We start from the raw sequence: 17,893 nt of genomic DNA on the forward strand, positions 1-17,893 counted from the left end.
GGGCTTGCGACAAGGTGCTTCAAGAGGCAAAACGTGGACTGCGCTACTGTCATTCCGACGGCAACGTCAGACCCGTTACCGTCGATCACGCAGGTCTTGGCACACGAACGATAAGGATCTTCGAACCGCCGTTCGAACTACCTGCAGACGTCGTCATCGAGGCGCTCCGTCCCTATGGCTACGTTCTGGAACATGTTGCCGAACGATGGGTACAATTTCTAACCTATCCCGTTTTAAACGGTGTTAGACAGGTCCCCATCGAGTTGCAGAAACACGTGCCTTCCTATCTACGTATCGGACGCTGTCGTGCCATTATAATGTATGACGGCCAACCTCGTACCTCTTCCGGTTACTGGAAAGAAGGTCATCTACGGTCTGAATGCATTCAACGACGTGCCGCGCAGCTCCCGTTGTCGGAAGCGTCTTTCGCAACCATGATGACCGCCCTACCGGTCACTTACGCAGTGGCTCTTGCCACGTCTACAGTTCCGTCCAGTCCGTCGGCCGGTCCTTCCGATCGGCACGTCCCACCGTCCCAGTCACCTATGGACGGTGCGGACGTCCCACTTGACGACCTTGCCGGCGGACAGGCTCCCGCACCGGGCACTAAGGAGACCAGTACTTCTTCACAACACCTGTGTGACAATTTCATTGTACCCACCGCACCTGTTTGACAGTTTCATTGTACCCACCGACGCCTTCGAACCAGGTCGACGCTCCTCCTTGCCGTCGTCCGACACTGAGGAACACGTACCAAACAACGCTCGCCACGTAGGGGCAAACGCCGCCACCGTTCACCCACGGGCTCTCAAAGCGTCGCCATCCACGACTATGACACCTAACCAGCCTACATATCCACACAGAGGTCGGTGGACAGCTTTCACGATGAACAAGACGTTTCGTAGGAGGTCGCCACGCACGATGTAACGATCGGTGCGCAGGTTGAGACGCCTGTCTCCCCGCCGACAACCCCAGATCCCTCTCACCAAGTCGCAATTCCCATGGACATTGGACAGACCCACGGCACAGGAACATGAGCCGACGACATTGAGGAAGGTACGCCCCTTCCTACGGATGAACTGCCTCCTCCGGACGAGGCTGCCTGCTAACATCAAAAGCGAGGCACTGCAGCTGATGGGACGGGACTTCCTGTCGGTGCCCTCCTCATACATCCCTTGGTGATGGTAGATGCGCGTCCACCACCACTGAAACAAAAGCGGTTCGCCACACTGAACATCAACATGATCGGCACTGCACCGAAGCTGCAGCTCCTATGTGCCACGCTTCGGGGCTCTGACGTCGACGTCGCCCTTCTTCAGGAAGTACGCATTGCCACACCACCACCAGTCTACGGCTACGACTCATACACGTCCACATGTGATCAATCAGAGCGTGGAGTGGCTTTCTACATACGCGATGGAATCCCACTCAAGAACACGACAATCCTTCCCTGTGGAAGGGGCATGGCTGTTACCATCTTCGACACGCAAGTCATCAATATCTATGCTCCGTCTGGCTCCATGAACCGTCGGCAGCGGTCCACTTTCTTCGGTCAAGATGTGGCACCCCTGTTTTCTGGACGCTATGATCGCCTTATCATGGGAGGCGATTTCAATTGCGTCCTCCATCCGCAGGACACAATGCCTGGTTATTCGCCATGCCCGGCGCTGCTCACCTTAATAGAAGATTTTCATCTAGTGGACGTTTGGGAGAAAGTTCTTGGCAATACCCGCGGTTTTACCCACTGTCCAGCACATTCTGCGAGCAGACTAAACCGGTTTTTTGTCTCTGCCCGCCTTGGCAACGAAGTCGCCCAAGCTGAACGATGGCCCCTTGCATTTTCGGACCACTGCGCCGTCATTTGCTCCCTGGCTCTGCCACCTCAGTTAGTATGGCGTAGCAGACAGCGTACTAAAGCTCGTCTCCTCTCTCTCCATCGTACACGACTGTGTGGTGTCGTGGTGCGTTCCCGACGACAGGACCTCCTCCACGACGAAACCCCATCCACAATCCATGCGCATCCGACCATAGTCGTCGACATCGACTTTTCGTCCCCAACAACACGACGGCAGTGGTGTCTGCCTTTGCTGAACATTACCGCCAATTTTAGGATGATGAACCGATGGCAACGCCAATTCCTGATTATCTCCGTTCTTCCCCTGATCGGACCCTCACTGTAGCGGAGTCAACGTCCATGATGTCTGCAATCACCGCAAAAGTGATGGTAGATGCGATCAACAAGGTGTCCAAGAACAAATCATCAGGACCAGATGGTCTCCCGTGGAGTTTTACCGGGCTTTCACCACGTTAATGCTTCCTCGCTGAACGGAAATGATTCAGGAACTCTTTACTCCGTCCTTCCCAATTCCACCTGAAATCGTCACTGGCATTCTTCTACTTGTGCCTAAGCCGAAGGGAGGGTCTCATGTCTCTGCATATCGCCCCTTTACACTGCTGAATGCAGACTATAAAATCTATGCAGGCCTCTTAGCAGCACGCATATGCACCGTCATACCTACGGTCCTTTCACCGGAGCAGACTGCACGTGGTTGTGTGGCCACCTTACAAACAGCCCTAGGAGAATGCCGTCACCTCATCGCGCTTTCGTCGGTTTGTCGCCTTCGTGCAGCACTGGTATCCATCGATTTCATTAGTGCCTTTGATCGCGTTCGACACCCTTTCCTCCTCTTGGTGGCGACACGTATGGGGTTCCCATTATCTTTTGTCGATGCCATTCGCCGGCTACTACTTCCCGCGGTCTCGATGGTACAAGTCAATGGAAAGCTTGCAACACCGATTCATATACGCCGCTCTGTGCGTCAAGGATGCCATTGCACTTGAGCCCCCCATCAATGGTCTTACCTCTGGACTGCAGGGTCTCACTTTACGTGACTACACCTTTCACTACAGGGCTTATGCGGACGACCTCCTCTTTCTCACCTGCTCCTCCACGGAACTCAATGACGCCATCCAGTGGATCCACCAGTATGGACGCCTTTCTGGTAGCATTCTTAATGCCCGTAAATCGGCTATGAAGCACATTCGGCACGGCCTCCCGGGTATCGTACCGACCCCACTCCCAGTTAATACCACCCTTCGTTACTTGGGTATCGAATTTACGAGCGCCGCACACCGCACAGTGGCCCTCTCTTACCGGCGGCTTTTGAAGTCGATTCGGCACCATGTCCGCGGTCAAGTGCACCGTAACTTAAACCAACTCCAACGTGTGTCCTGTGTCAACATGTATGTCGCCCCTAAACTGGTACACGTCGCAGAGATCCTCCCAATGCCGTTACTCCTTGGCCGCCGCATCCAATCAGCTTTTGGATATTTCGTGTCAGCAGGGGCACTTTTCAAAGTCCACTACAACACTCTAACACTGCCTCCTGCCAAAGGTGGCCTCGGACCCGTCAACGTGCGGGCACGATCTTCAGCACTCTTTGTCCACACTATGTTGTGGCACTGGCAGGGGCCGGTCCCGTCCTTAACATGCAGTCTCTTACTTACCCTCCGACCAGCTTCTCTCGATCCACCGATGTAGCACCTATTTCACCATTATTGTACCACGTCGCCAATTGCTTCATAGAGCTCAGCTGCTTTCGGGCCCATCTTCCAGTCACTCGTCCTTCCCGTAAAAAATATTATTATCGTTTATTTAAGCTGTCCAACCCTTGCGACCCCATGCTACAGCATCCTGACATTAACTGGCGAACGGTTTGGGGGTGTGTGCATGCATCCTTTTTACCGTCGTCTGTGTCTGCACTCTGGTATGTTTTAGTCTATGGCAAATTCCTGACTAATATTCGACTTTATCGCATAGGACTGGCCACCTCCCCACTCTGCCCTGACTGTCAGCTCGAAGACACCGACGAGCACCGTCTTACGTGCCCCCTGAAACAAAACGTATGGCTCCTCATCCAACGAATCGTGGGCTTTTACCTTCGTGCCCCGCCAACGACGATAACCCCGGCTTTCTTGTTGTTGCCCCAGACATTTCACTACCCTCTTCCTAAGCACCATATCCTAATTTGGTTTCGAGGACTGGCTTTAGAATACCTCTTTCAGAGTGGTTCGCCTACAGTCCTTGACTTCTGCTACAAAGTTGTGACCGCGCATAGCACCCTCACCCGAAAACCATCTTACCGACAAACTTTTGCCGGTTATCTCCGCAGCGTCTTCCTTGAACCCCGTCAAAGTTGGGGAGTGCCATGCCTACCTGTCACATGATGCAACACCCTTATTCACGTTCTCATGCATCGACCAAAAAAAAAATAAAGGAAGAAGACAGAATATGTTATATTTGTTGTACTTAATGTTATTCTAATATTTTGTTTAACTAACACTCATTTGTATATGTTTAAATGGTACCTTGAAGAACTGTTGCTTTGTGTATATATATGTACCCTCAGTTTGTTCAAAAAAAAAAGTTGGGAGAGCACTTGCCCGCGAAAGGCAAAGGTCCCGAGTTTCGAGTGTCGGTCCGGCACACAGTTTTAATCTGCCAGGAAGTTTCTTATTAGCGGACACTCCGCTGCAGAGTGCAAATCTCATTCTGGAAACATTTTCGTTTGTTTGTATTGCGAACTCTTCCTTCTTGCCAAATTTCATGATTCTAGGTCAATGGAAAGAACCTTATAGGTTCTGATGAGTGTGTTTTCGAGTATCAAAATATATGATACAAATGGTCGTATCTTTTAACTGAAGTGACTCAGGAGCATAAAAGTTTGACCCCGCTAAGTTACCATAAACCTTAATGTATGACGTAAAAGTCAACTTCACACGTCTATCCGTTCCTCATAAAAAGCGTTCTTAACAGTCGGAAAGACAGACAGACAGACAGACGGACGGACAACAAAGGAACAAAGCGATTCCATTTTAGAGACTGAAGTACGAAACCGTAAAAAGGATTTTAAAGTGGCTGTTAACATTATTCCATGAGGAAATGTAATTGATACAGTTCCAGATTTTGACGCAACAAATACTAATACGCTGCAGCCACGGAAAGATTTTTCTGCGTCGCTCTATCGTTAGGCAAATGCCTCGAACCGTTTTTCTTCGACAAAGTCGCTGACGAGCTGCCGACTTTTCAACAGCGATGGCTGCTCTTTATCAGCAAGTGCCGATACTGGAGTAGTACATGAAGCTGCCTTGTCCCTAATTTCCGAAATTAAGACGTGTTGCCACGGCCGGGCAGGCGTGCCAATTATCGAACGCTGCTAAGCGAGGCCGGCACCTGAATAATTTAGGAGCCAACTACGCTCCGAGTACCCACCACTGGCCGCTATCTGATTACCTGCGTCCACAAACGCACTCAGCGTATACAACGGAAGTTTTACTGAGAATGGCTCACTGGGCACAAATAACACTATAATGCGACTTTTAACTTCAGACTGAACGAAAATTAGCAGAAAGTTAAAACAGCCTCTCATTAATTAAAGTTCCAACTTCAAAACGATGTAGAAAGAGAAACACTGCTGAGAATGACGTCAAAGGTGAACATAATATTATTGACGCAGAGGGAAACCTCATCGAACCAAAGAAAAAGTTTAACGAAAGTTGTGCAAATAAATCCGTTTTCTGCCACAAGCGAAATCGAGAAACACTATGTTCCACAATTGATTGGAATGTCTAAGATATCACGTCCAGAATGTGTTCTGCAGTGCATGCGTTCAATTCACCTACCACCTAACTGGAGCACTGAACACATCTTTAGATAGCCCCACAGCCGAAAGTTACACGGAGTAAGATCAGGTGATCTGGACGGCCGGACCATAGAGAAATGAGAGCTTAAAATTTTAACATTTGCCTAATGCCTTTGAAGCAGCTGCTTCGTTGGATGTGCAATGTTGGATACCCACACGGTCACTCTGTTGAAGGGCTGGAACGACGATGGTGCGCAAAAGACTGTCATCGCCTTTACCAGTGACGGTACGGGTAACACGACCCGCAGGACTCATATCCTCGAAATAATATGGCCGTACAATAAACGACACCGTAAACCCGCACCACACAGTTTCCTTTGAAGACTGAACTGGTAGCGGTTGATGTGCGTGATGATTTTCCGTTGCCCATTTTCTGCTATTCTGCGTACTGACATCTCCTTTGAGATGGAAATGGGCTTCGTCTGTCCACAGGGTATTCCATGGCCATTCACTGTCGACTTCCAAGCGAACAAGAAATTCCATAACAAACGTTTGTCTTGCTGACAAGTCAGCAGGAAGAAACTCTTGAACTTGAGTGCTTTTGTATGGATAGCAATGCAGGGATTTATGCATCGCGATCGAGCTCGTTGGCATGTTCAGTGTTCGGGAATTCCCCGTACGTTGCATGTTTGCACACCAGCGCTCGACTTGTCCTGCAATTCTATGGCCAAATCTTTGATAGACATCGTATCAATGGTTTCCATCCGCCAGGCTGCATTCAAAAGAACCTGTCTTTTCAAATTCCGTTGTCATTTTCTCCAGAGCCTTAGTTGATATCGGACCAACATCTCCTTTCGTACTGTAGAGTGTCCTGAAGTTCTGCAGGGTTAATGGCGCACAGGCACCGTTCTTGTAAAAGAACTATACTAACAGCTCGCTATCCATCATGGAGGCAGTCATTCTGAGCGTCTCGGACGCGAACTGAAGAACAGCCGTTTGCCACGCGTGTTTTTTAGGCATCTGCTTAATTTTCCTGGATTATTTGTTCCAGGTGTATCACAGAAATCATGTTACTGATGTTATATTCAAATTCCTTAAATCAGTTGACTGTACTGGTTACGAATATTGACGCAGTTTTTTTCCTATGCCTTAAATGTTAACCGCAGTGTTACAGGATCTAGAACGTGTTTCCTACTGCTGCACGTTGCACTGGATGTGTCGCTGACGCTCAGAATGTGTTATAATAGCGTGTACGTAAATCAAATACGATACTACGCAGGGAATTTGACATAGTGAGACACAGAGGGTAGCAACCACTACCAACATGAAGGTTCGTAATGGAAAAATAAATGAGATAAAGTGCGACAGAAAAAGATAAAGAATTAAAAACTACCTGCTAAGCGGTAGGCAAAACCAGAAAAAGCGTCAGTTGTCAAGCAGGCATAACGGAAGATAAGTACAAGCTGAAAAACAATTCCTTGATATGTTTGGTATCAGAACCTAGCCACAAACCGATCTAATATGAATTTGCAGTTTCTGGGTCTTCCGCAACATAAGACTTCACAAATTTGAAAGATTTTTAATGGGAACAAAGTTGAGAAAGGGCGAGTACAATTCGTAATTTAAGGATTTGCCCGTACGGTGCAAATTTTGAATCAGTGTGTCTCCAGATACAATACAGTTATCTACTCCTGTCTACCTACAGTAAATTCACGTTTATCCATGTCTTTTACCTCTCGTGCCGGATGTACTGCTCTTCGTCAGTCAGCGTTTGCTTCTGACAGGGGAGTTAACCTAATCTCTGTGGCCATGTAATTTGGGCCGAAATTGAGATGCGCCAACAGCCTTCACTTTGTATAGAACACACTGCGGCACTAGCTTCGCTAAACGTACCTTTTCAGACATTAACGATGACTATTTCAGCATGGTTTTCTTTTCATAAACTCAAAAATGCTAACAAAAATATTACGACAGTATGTATAACGGAGAGTAGATTTTCGTAAATGCACGATGGAAAGATATTTCGTACAGTGGTTCTTGTTAACCACATTTTACCTAAGGCATTTATGTGGGGATGGACTTATTCTGTCCATATTTAGATCTAATTTATTTTAATTACGTGTCTTACATAAAAATGGTACACATAAGAGCATCAAACTGCTACCCACCAAACCACTGAAAATCAATGAAAACTAATGTCTTTCAAGTTTACCTACCTGATTGATTAGTGGTGACATATGGGATGTAGGGGTAAGTTGTTGATGCCACTTTATGCAGAATATTTGGACGACCGACGCAATAGTGTTCAGGTGCTGCAAGCATATCGTTAATGCAGTTAGAGAATTTGATTTACCAGCTATTGTCATATTATTAATGTAATCACAGTTCATTTTATTTATGAATAAGTTATCATCCGTAGACTAAGAGAAAATGCTGGTAGTTTCCTATTACATAATGGTCCTACTCTTATCTCTGATTGTCAGACATTATAATTAATATCCTTCCATGTAAACAAATATTTAAAAATAATTTGCCTATTTTAATAAAGTTTACTTCATTTAGCTGGTGCAGTGGATGAAATAATAATAGTAAATTTGTGGCAATACACAGCAACATAAGAAAAATGCATAGTGACATTGAAGTAGTAAACGATAAATTTAGCGCTGCAGGGATAAGTAATTATAAGACTGAGTGGGTCGCTTGTGTGTCTATGTGCTTAAACGACTGAAACAGTGTAACATTTATTAAGTTCGGCTCGCGAAATGTTGTTGAATTCGAAGGTGCATAGCGGAGCTGGACCGCTCTGAGAGCTGGACCGCTCTGAGGTAAACGCTGCAGTAAAGACAATCTCGATATGATAGTAGGCACTATATCAGGTACAGTAACGGCAGCAGGATTGGCCAAAATGCGTGAAACTGTTAAGGCCAATACTGCCGAAATTACAGCATTAAAATAGTTGGTGTCTGAGTACGAGAAAAAGGCATTAGAGTTAGAAGTAAAACAATCTTCCGCGACAGACGAGCTAGAACAGTGCCAAAGACGAAATAGTCTACGACTATTTGGCGTAGCAGAAAATAAGGAAGAAGACACAGACAAACTGCTTATACAGATTGCACGTAAAAAATTAGGCGTTAAAGTGACTAAGGCAGACATTGACAGGAGCCTTCGGGTGGGACGAAAACTACCAGGTACTACCAAACCTCGACCAACAATAGCTAAATTTTTCTCATACCGAAAAAGGGCAGAGATCTTTACCCAGAAGAAAAGGTTAGCAGGGACAGGGCTTACAGTAGGGGAAGATCTGACAGGCGAACGGCTAGATTTTAAACGGTGCCATATGCCATTTCGGTCTTCGGAATGTGTGGACTCAGGATGCAGAGTAATCATCAAGACAGCAGCTGGAAAGAAGACAGCCACAAACATGACAGAACTGAACAGTATTAAGTGAAGCTACTCGAGCTAAAAGTGCAAACTTAAAACCATTTGCAAATCGTAACTCAGATATACTGTCTTGTAATTGTATTAACTTTTTAATTATCCTCATATTTGTACCTTCATCTAATTCTTTTTGTAATTGTATTAACATTTTATTATTTTTGTACCCATAGCCATAACGTTTACTTAATTTTAGTTACTGCTAACACTATTTTCATTTGCTCATTTTATTCTGTTCCATTCTGTAATGGTAACATTGCAATAATAAATCTCTCCTTTAGTTCGTTAATCACCAATGTCTTCTGTTTAAATCATTCACAACAAAAATTACTATCAGTATCACATTAGTAAATTTTAACTTAATTGTTGCTTCCTACGATTTTTAGTTACTGAGCTTACCTCTCTCTGCGGGCAGCATCGGCCATTTAAGTCACTCCCCTTTTCCTTATTTCCACACACAGCTGTTTCAAATACACTAATTATATTTCATTAGAGGATACACAGTGACACACAGCCGTCACTAGCCGGCCGAAGTGGCCGTGCGGTTAAAGGCGCTGCAGTCTGGAATCGCAAGACCGCTACGGTCGCAGGTTCGAATCCTGCCTCGGGCATGGATGTTTGTGATGTCCTTAGGTTAGTTAGGTTTAACTAGTTCTAAGTTCTAGGGGACTAATGACCTCAGCAGTTGAGTCCCATAGTGCTCAGAGCCATTTGAACCATTTGAACAGCCGTCACTGCTGGCCGCGGTGGTCTAGCGGTTCTAGGCGCTCAGTCCGGAACCGCGCGACTGCTACGGTCGCAGGTTCGAATCCTGCCTCGGCATGGATGTGTGTGATGTCCTTAGGTTAGTTAGGTTTAATTAGTTCTAAGTTCTAGGGGACTGATGACCACAGATGTTTAGTCCCATAGTGCTCAGAGCCATTTGAATACAGCCGTAACTGTTTTGTTTATATTCTCCTAGCACCGAATATCACTACTCCATTTTCTATACCCCTGCAACCTCAGGAAATCTCTTGCGATCGCCTTTCTGCGCTCACGGAGTCACTAACAGGGCGCGCAAAATCTCAGACACTCCTGTGGAATGTCACTTCGCAGAAGCAGCGGCCAGTGCCCCTCGTGGCAAGTAGGCCCTAACAAAGGGACAAACCAGTCTGCCACCCTACTCCAGGCTGCACAGCGGAACGCGTCACAGCTTTTAGTAGCGCACTGCAAAATCCAGTTATCTGCACGTTACGAAGAACTTAGCCACCTCTTCAACCAAATAAACCACCACTTAATCCTCTTATCCGAAACGTGGTTAAAAGCACACATATCGTCTGGATCTGTTCATCTCCGAGGGTACACATTTCTTAGGGCAGACAGATCAAAAAAGCGAGGTGGCGGGGTCGGCACGTAAGTACGAACAGATCTCAAAGCGAAAGTCTTATGTACGTCAAACCCTGCTGAAGAAAAAGGGGCTGAATTCATGTTCACTGAAATAAATATACAAAGTCTGATGTGCTCGACTGGTGTCGTGTACACGCTGCCAATAATAAGCTCAACGAGTTCCTTTCAGTCGGATTTACAATCACTTCAGTGTCAATACGAACATGTCATCGCAATTGGTGACTTAAACAGAGACCTGCTAAGAGACACTCCCTCCGCAATAAACCTAAGAAGACTGTTTAGTTGCAATACCATGAACATTCTTCCATGACAACCTACACACCATACGGCGCACAGTCATACTCTTATAGACGAAATCGCAACGAAACAGACTGACAAAGCGAGAGATGTAGATCAAACCTCGGCCCCAGGCCTCTCAGCACATGATGTATTATTCCTGGCCTACTCTGTGCAGCCCCAAAAGATCAAATCGCGTTATATAACTTGTAGGAACATGAAACGTACTGATCTTGACGCTTTAACAGCTGATTACTCAGAAATCTCATGGGATCAAATAATCAGAGAACCTACAACCGATGGCAAAGTTAATGCACTGGGTGATAAACTCACTGCCCTCTATGACAAACATGCACCTGTACGCACAGTCCGTGTAAGAGTATCTCCTGCTCCATGGCTGACAACTGATTTACGTCAAATGATGAATAACAGGGATGCTGTCCACAACCGTTTCAAGGCAGATTGGCAACCCGAGCGTTTCATAGAATACAGAAAGCTACGGAACAGAGCGAAACTATGCATTCGCGATGCTAAAATCAGGCACGCTCTCTCCCTTGCATGCAGCTATCTGACGCCCACGACTCTATGGAAGAATCTCCGTAGCTTGGGGGTCGGAAAGGCAAAATCGGAATCTGCTTTTCATTTCTCAGCTCACGAATTAAATGAATTATTGTCTGCACCTCTGAATACCCATGCGACTGTTAATTACCGTCCACAAGAATCCCCTAACTGAATGACTAACAACGATACCTTCTATCTAAAACCCGTAACAATAAATATGGCAAGAATAGCAATAATGAGAATCTCTTCTGATGCGGTAGGCAATGACACTATCAGTGTAATCATGACTGATAAAGTTGCCGATATCTTAGTACTGACTTCAATGACATATTTAATTTTCCCCCCTTGAACGGAATATACCCCATTGCAAGGAGAAGAAGCATAATTCGACCCATCCCTAAGATCGAAAACCCGCAACTGCCTAGTGATTACCGACCAATTAGCATGCTGCCTGCTGTTTCGAAAGCATTTGAATACATTGTTCATGATCAAATCACTGAACACCTGCATCAATTCAACCTATATGATAAATTTCAATCCGGTTTCCGTATACACCACAGCACAAACACTGCTCTAATTAAAGCAACTGATGACCTGAAATATGCCATAGACAGACGAAAGGCAGCAATATTTACGCTACTATACTTCATGAAAGATTTTGACACTGTTAACTTTGACATATTGCTCAGAAAAATGCAACAGCTTCATTTCTCAGACAGTACAACGAAATGGTCTGAAAGCTACAGCAATGTATTGTCTGTGTAAATAAATCTTCCTGGAAGCATGTCTTCTCAGGATCAGTCTTAGGACCACTTTTGTTTTCCTTATATGTCAATGATATTTCGTGGGTTCTGTCCTCCTGTAAATATCATTTCTATGCCGACGACCTCCAGCTCTACTTAAACATCAGATCTGTAAATAAGAACACTGCAATCGCTCGGATGAACGATGATCTGTCTTCACTGGCGATATAGGCGTAAAACCTGGGGCTTAAACTAAATGCAAAAAAGACACAAGTAATCTTAATAGCTCATCAGAAATTAATAAGTTCAGATTTCCGCGAACGGTTGCTTCCTATTCTGCTCGATGGCTTTTCAATATCATATCAGAAAACAGTTAAGAACTTGGGTTTAACTTTGGATGAGCATCTCAACTGGGCAGAGAATACAGTCGCAGTGTGCCGGAAGACATCCGCTTGTCTCTATGCTCTCAAAAAAGTTTCGGAACGTATTTCCACAGGACGTGGAGCGCCAGCTCGTGCAAGCACTCGTTCTACCGAACCTCCACTGTTGTGATGTAATTCAACAAGGCATGAGTAGTGAAAACAAAAGACGGTTAGAACTAACCATGAATTCATGTGTGCGTTACACCTGCAACATTCGTCGATATGATCATGTTGGTGCTTCCCAGGTAGGGTGGCTGCGGCCGGACAAATAGCGTGACTACCACACTCTGTCTCTGCTTCAGCGGCTCTTCGTTGGGCAAGCACCCCAGTACCTTTCTTCAGAGATTAAACACCTTCCGTGCCATCATAATCGAAACTCGAAGCCACTGTCAGTTTGTATCCTAACGGTGCCCACTCACGAAACAAAAACTTTCGCAAACTCCTTCTCTGTTGCCGCCGTCTGCCTCTGTAACAAACTGTCCCTTACCTTGTGCAAAATTCAATCCCCTGCAGCTTTTAAGAAAGTGCCATGCAACAGCCAAATCCACTTCCGAGGCAAAATTACTTGGAAAACAGCTTCCAAATGCCTTCCTTGGCACCCTCAATGAGTACCGCGCAACGGCTAGCCACTGACTGCATACCGTTCCCACCAAGAAGCCGTCAAGTTCGACCCCCAAAACCACGTTTTACATCGCTTGAAGCCACTTTCGTTGTGAAGGGACTTTGCTACATCTTTTACTTTATACAGTACAACTGTCCTAAGAATGAACCAGCATGGCAGTTGTTCTCTGATATATTTTCAGATATCCTATCAACTAATCCCTTCTTATTCTCAGTGTATTCCATGTATTCCTTTCCGCAACACCTTTGTGAAGAACCTCATCATTCCATAATCATCATCATCATCATCATCATCATTTAAGACTGATTATGCCTTTCAGCGTTCAGTCTGAAGCGTAGCCCCCCTTATAAAATTCCTCCATGATCCCCTATTCAGTGCTAACATTGGTGCCTCTTCTGGTGTTAAACCTATTACTTCAAAATCATTCTTGACCGAATCCAGGTACCTTCTCCTTGGTCTGCCCCGACTCCTCCTACCCTTTACTGCTGAACCCATGAGTCTCTTGGGTAACCTTGCTTCTCCCATGCGTGTAACATGACCCCACCATCTAAGCCTGTTCGCCCTGACTGCTACATCTATAGAGTTCATTCCTAGTTTTTCTTTGATTTCCTCATTGTGGACACCCTCCTGCCATTGTTCCCATCTACTAGTACCTGCAATCATCCTAGCTACTTTCATATCCGTAACCTCAACCTTATTGATAAGGTAACCTGAATCCACCCAGCTTTCGCTCCCATACAACAAAGTTGGTCGAAAGATTGAACGGTGCACAGATAACTTAGTCTTGGTACTGACTTCCTTCTTGCAGAAGAGAGTAGATCGTAGCTGAGCGCTCACTGCATTAGCCTTCCTACACCTCGCTTCCAGTTCTTTCACTATGTTGCCATCCTGTGAGAATATGCATCCTAAGTACTTGAAACCGGCCACCTGTTCTAACTTTGTTCCTCCTATTTGGCACTCAATCCGTTTATATTTCTTTCCCACTGACATTACTTTCGTTTTGGAGATGCTTATCTTCATACCATATTCCTTACATTTCTGATCTAGCTCTGAAATATTACTTTGCAAACTTTCAACCGAATCTGCCATCACAACTAAGTCATCCGCATATGCAAGAATGCTTATTTTGTGTTCATATATCCTAATCTCACCCAGCCAGTCTATTGTTTTCAACATATGATCCATAAATAATATGAACAACAGTGGAGACAGGTTGCAGCCTTGTCTTACCCCTGAAACTACTCTGAACCATGAACTCAGTTTGCCGTCAACTCTAACTGCTGCCTGACTATCCATGTAAAGACCTTTAATTGCTTGCAAAAGTTTGCCTCCTATTCGATAATCTTGTAGGACAGACAATAACTTCCTCCTAGGAACCCGGTCATATGCCTTTTCTAGATCTATAAAGCATAGATACAATTCCCTGTTCCACTCATAACACTTCTCCATTATTTGTCGTAAGCTAAAGATCTGATCCTGACAACCTCTAAGAGGCCTAAACCCACACTGATTTTCATCCAATTGCTCCTCAACTAATACTCGCACTTTCCTTTCAACAATACCTGAGAAGATTTTACCCACAACGCTGATTAAAGAGATACCTCTGTAGTTGTTACAATCTTTTCTGTTTCCATGTTCAAAGATTGGTGTGATTACTGCTTTTGTCCAGTCTGATGGTACCTGTCCCGACTCCCAGGCCATTTCAATTATCCTGTGTAGCCATTTAAGACCTGATATTCCACTGTACTTGATGAGTTCTGACTTAATTTCATCCACCCTAGCTGCTTTATTGCACTGCAATCTATTGACCATTTTCTCCACTTCCTCAAACGTGATCCTATTTCCATCATCATTCCTATCCCATTCTACCTCGAAATCTGAAACATTACTGATCGTATTTTCACCTACATTGAGCAACTTTTCAAAATATTCCCTCCATCTGCCCAAGGCATCCACAGGATTCACCCGCAGTTTTCCTGACCTGTCCAAAATACTTGTCATTTCCTTCTTACCTCCCTTTCGAAGACTGCTAATTACACTCCAGAATGGTTTTCCAGCAGCTTGACCCAATGTCTCCAACCTGTTTCCAAAGTCTTCCCAAGATTTCTTCTTGGATGCTGCAATTATCTGTTTGGCTTTGTTTCTTTCTTCAACATAACTTTCTCTGTCTACCTGAGTTCTAGTATGTAGCCATTTTTTATATGCCTTCTTTTTCCTTTTACAGGCTGCCTTGACTGTGTCATTCCACCAAGCTGTTTGCTTCCTCCTACTTTTACACACTACTGTTCTAAGACATTCTTTAGCCACTTCTAGTACTGTGTCCCTGTACCTTGTCCATTCCTTTTCCAATGACTGTAATTGACTACATTCAACTAACTGGTACCTTTCTGAGATCGCTGTTATGTACTTGTGCCTGATTTTCTTATCCTGAAGTTTCTCCACTCTTAGCCTCCTACATATGGACCTGACCTCCTGCACTTTCGGCCTCGCAATCCCAATTTCACTGCAGATTAAATAATGATCAGTGTCATCAAAGAATCCCCTGAATACACGTGTGTCCCTCACAGCCTTCCTGAATTCCTGATCTGTTATTATATAGTCAATGACAGATCTGGTTCCCCTGCTTTCCGAAGTATACCGGTGAATGTTCTTATGTTTAAAAAAGGAGTTTGTGATTACTAAGCCCATACTGGCACAGAAATCCAAGAGTTGCTGACCGTTCCTGTTGGCCTCCATATCCTCTCCAAATTTACCCATAACCTTTTCATACTCTTCTGTTCGATTTCCAATGCTGGCGTTAAAATCACCCATGAGCAGAACACTGTCCTTGTCCTTTACTCTAACAACTACATCACTGAGTGCCTCATAAAAACTATCCATCTTATCTTGATCAGTCCCTTCACAATGCGAATATACTGACACAATCCTGATTTTATTGCTAGACACTGTCAAATCTATCCACATCAGTCGTTCGTTTACATACCTTATTGCAACTACGCTGGGTTCCATTTCTTTCCTGATGTAAAGCCCTACACCCCATTGTGCTATTCCTGCTTTGACTCCTGACAAGTAGACCTTGTATTCTCCCACTTCTTCTTCTTTCTCACCCCTTACCCGAACGTCACTAACAGCTAAAACGTCCAGCCCCATCTTACTTGCAGCCTCTGCCAGCTCTACCTTCTTCCAAGAGTAGCCCCCATTGATATTAATAGCTCCCCATCTCATTACCATTTGTTTGCCAAGTCGTATCTTAGGAGTCCCTGGTTTGTCAGTTAGAGGTGGGACTCCGTCACCTCCAAAGGTCCGAGGCATTTTGCTCTGATTGTTGCCAGCATCATATTTAAAGTACCAGGGAAGCAGGTTGCTAGCCTTACTTGCCCCGAGTCCCATTGGGTTTTACCCCTAACGGCTGAGGGACTAACCGGTGGATTTGGTAGTCTTTGCCGTATGAGCACAAAGGTGACCACGACTCAGAATATGTCCGAGATGCCCAGCCTTATTCCAAAGTAACTGGTATCCCGACTGTCGGGACCACTTACTTGGCCACTCATACGTTGCCCGTGGTTCATGAACTAGGACATGACTACAGGAACCCACACCATGAACCATGATTCCATAATAGTCCACTAAATTTGCGACAACCGTCTGTAGCACATCTGGGATGCTTTGATTCTCTTCTGTTCCGGTTTCCCACAGTCCATGTTTCACTGCCACCCAATACTGTGCTCCAAATTCACAATCTTAGAAAACTGTTCCTCAAACTAAAGCCCATTTTTCATACTAGTAGACTTCCGTTGGTCAGGAAAGCCGCTTTCGCCTGTACTAGTCTGCTATTTATGTCATTCTTGCTGCGTTTATCATGGGTTATTTTGCTGCCTAGGCAGCAATATTCGTAATTTCGTGTACTTCGTAGTCCTTAGTTACGCTGATAATTAGCTTATCGTATCATTGATACCCTTTAACCTTGTATCTTAATCCAACAGTTGAATTTTCGCCATTGTTTCTTCGATGTTTATACCGAACGGTTGGACGGAAGACTACTTCACTGTTGTGTCGTGTGGTGTAATTGTGCATGTGTTGTGCTATACAAGTTCGGCATGATTACTATTAAATTGGTTACTTATGATTAATGTAACTTGAGATTTTATTTAATCACTGAGATTCCCGGCTAATTAACGTTATTTTGTTAAAGAAATGTTTACCTGGGTACGGATAACAATGTTGTCTGTCAAGCAGTGTAAATGTCACAATGTACATTCACAACAGTATTCATTTATAACCAGCAAACAACCTAAATGTACGATGAGTAATCTGAAATAAACGAGAGAAATGATTTTCAGTATTCTTAGTGCTGTTGTTTGAAAGATTCTCTTCTAGTTGCAGATCGTTTATCAAAATTAACGCTAATGTTATCTCAAAGTTGCAACACATTTCTTTAAACAAAATGAATAGTTTTGTCACACAATACCACACGTACACAACACTAATGTATATTCCATTTCTAAATGTTTCGTAAAAGTTATTACGAAACTATCAGGCCTCATGCATCAGGAGATAAGAATTTATATCAAGTAAGATGCTATTTGCATTCATAGAAGTTCGACATGTTCACAGTCTAACTATCATTTATTTATTAGTTCAGAATGACTTCTCCACCACTAGTACACAATTATTATGGCAATAATAACCAACAGGATTTATGTCTGTATATAACATCAGTTTAGAACTGCGGCTGCAATATTTCGCTGAGATGGAGGCTAACATAAGACAATCACTTATCGATTCTTCTTCAGGTTGTATTTTACT

Source organism: Schistocerca americana, chromosome 7, assembly GCF_021461395.2.
Source record: "Schistocerca americana isolate TAMUIC-IGC-003095 chromosome 7, iqSchAmer2.1, whole genome shotgun sequence".
NCBI classification, from domain to species: domain Eukaryota; kingdom Metazoa; phylum Arthropoda; class Insecta; order Orthoptera; family Acrididae; genus Schistocerca; species Schistocerca americana.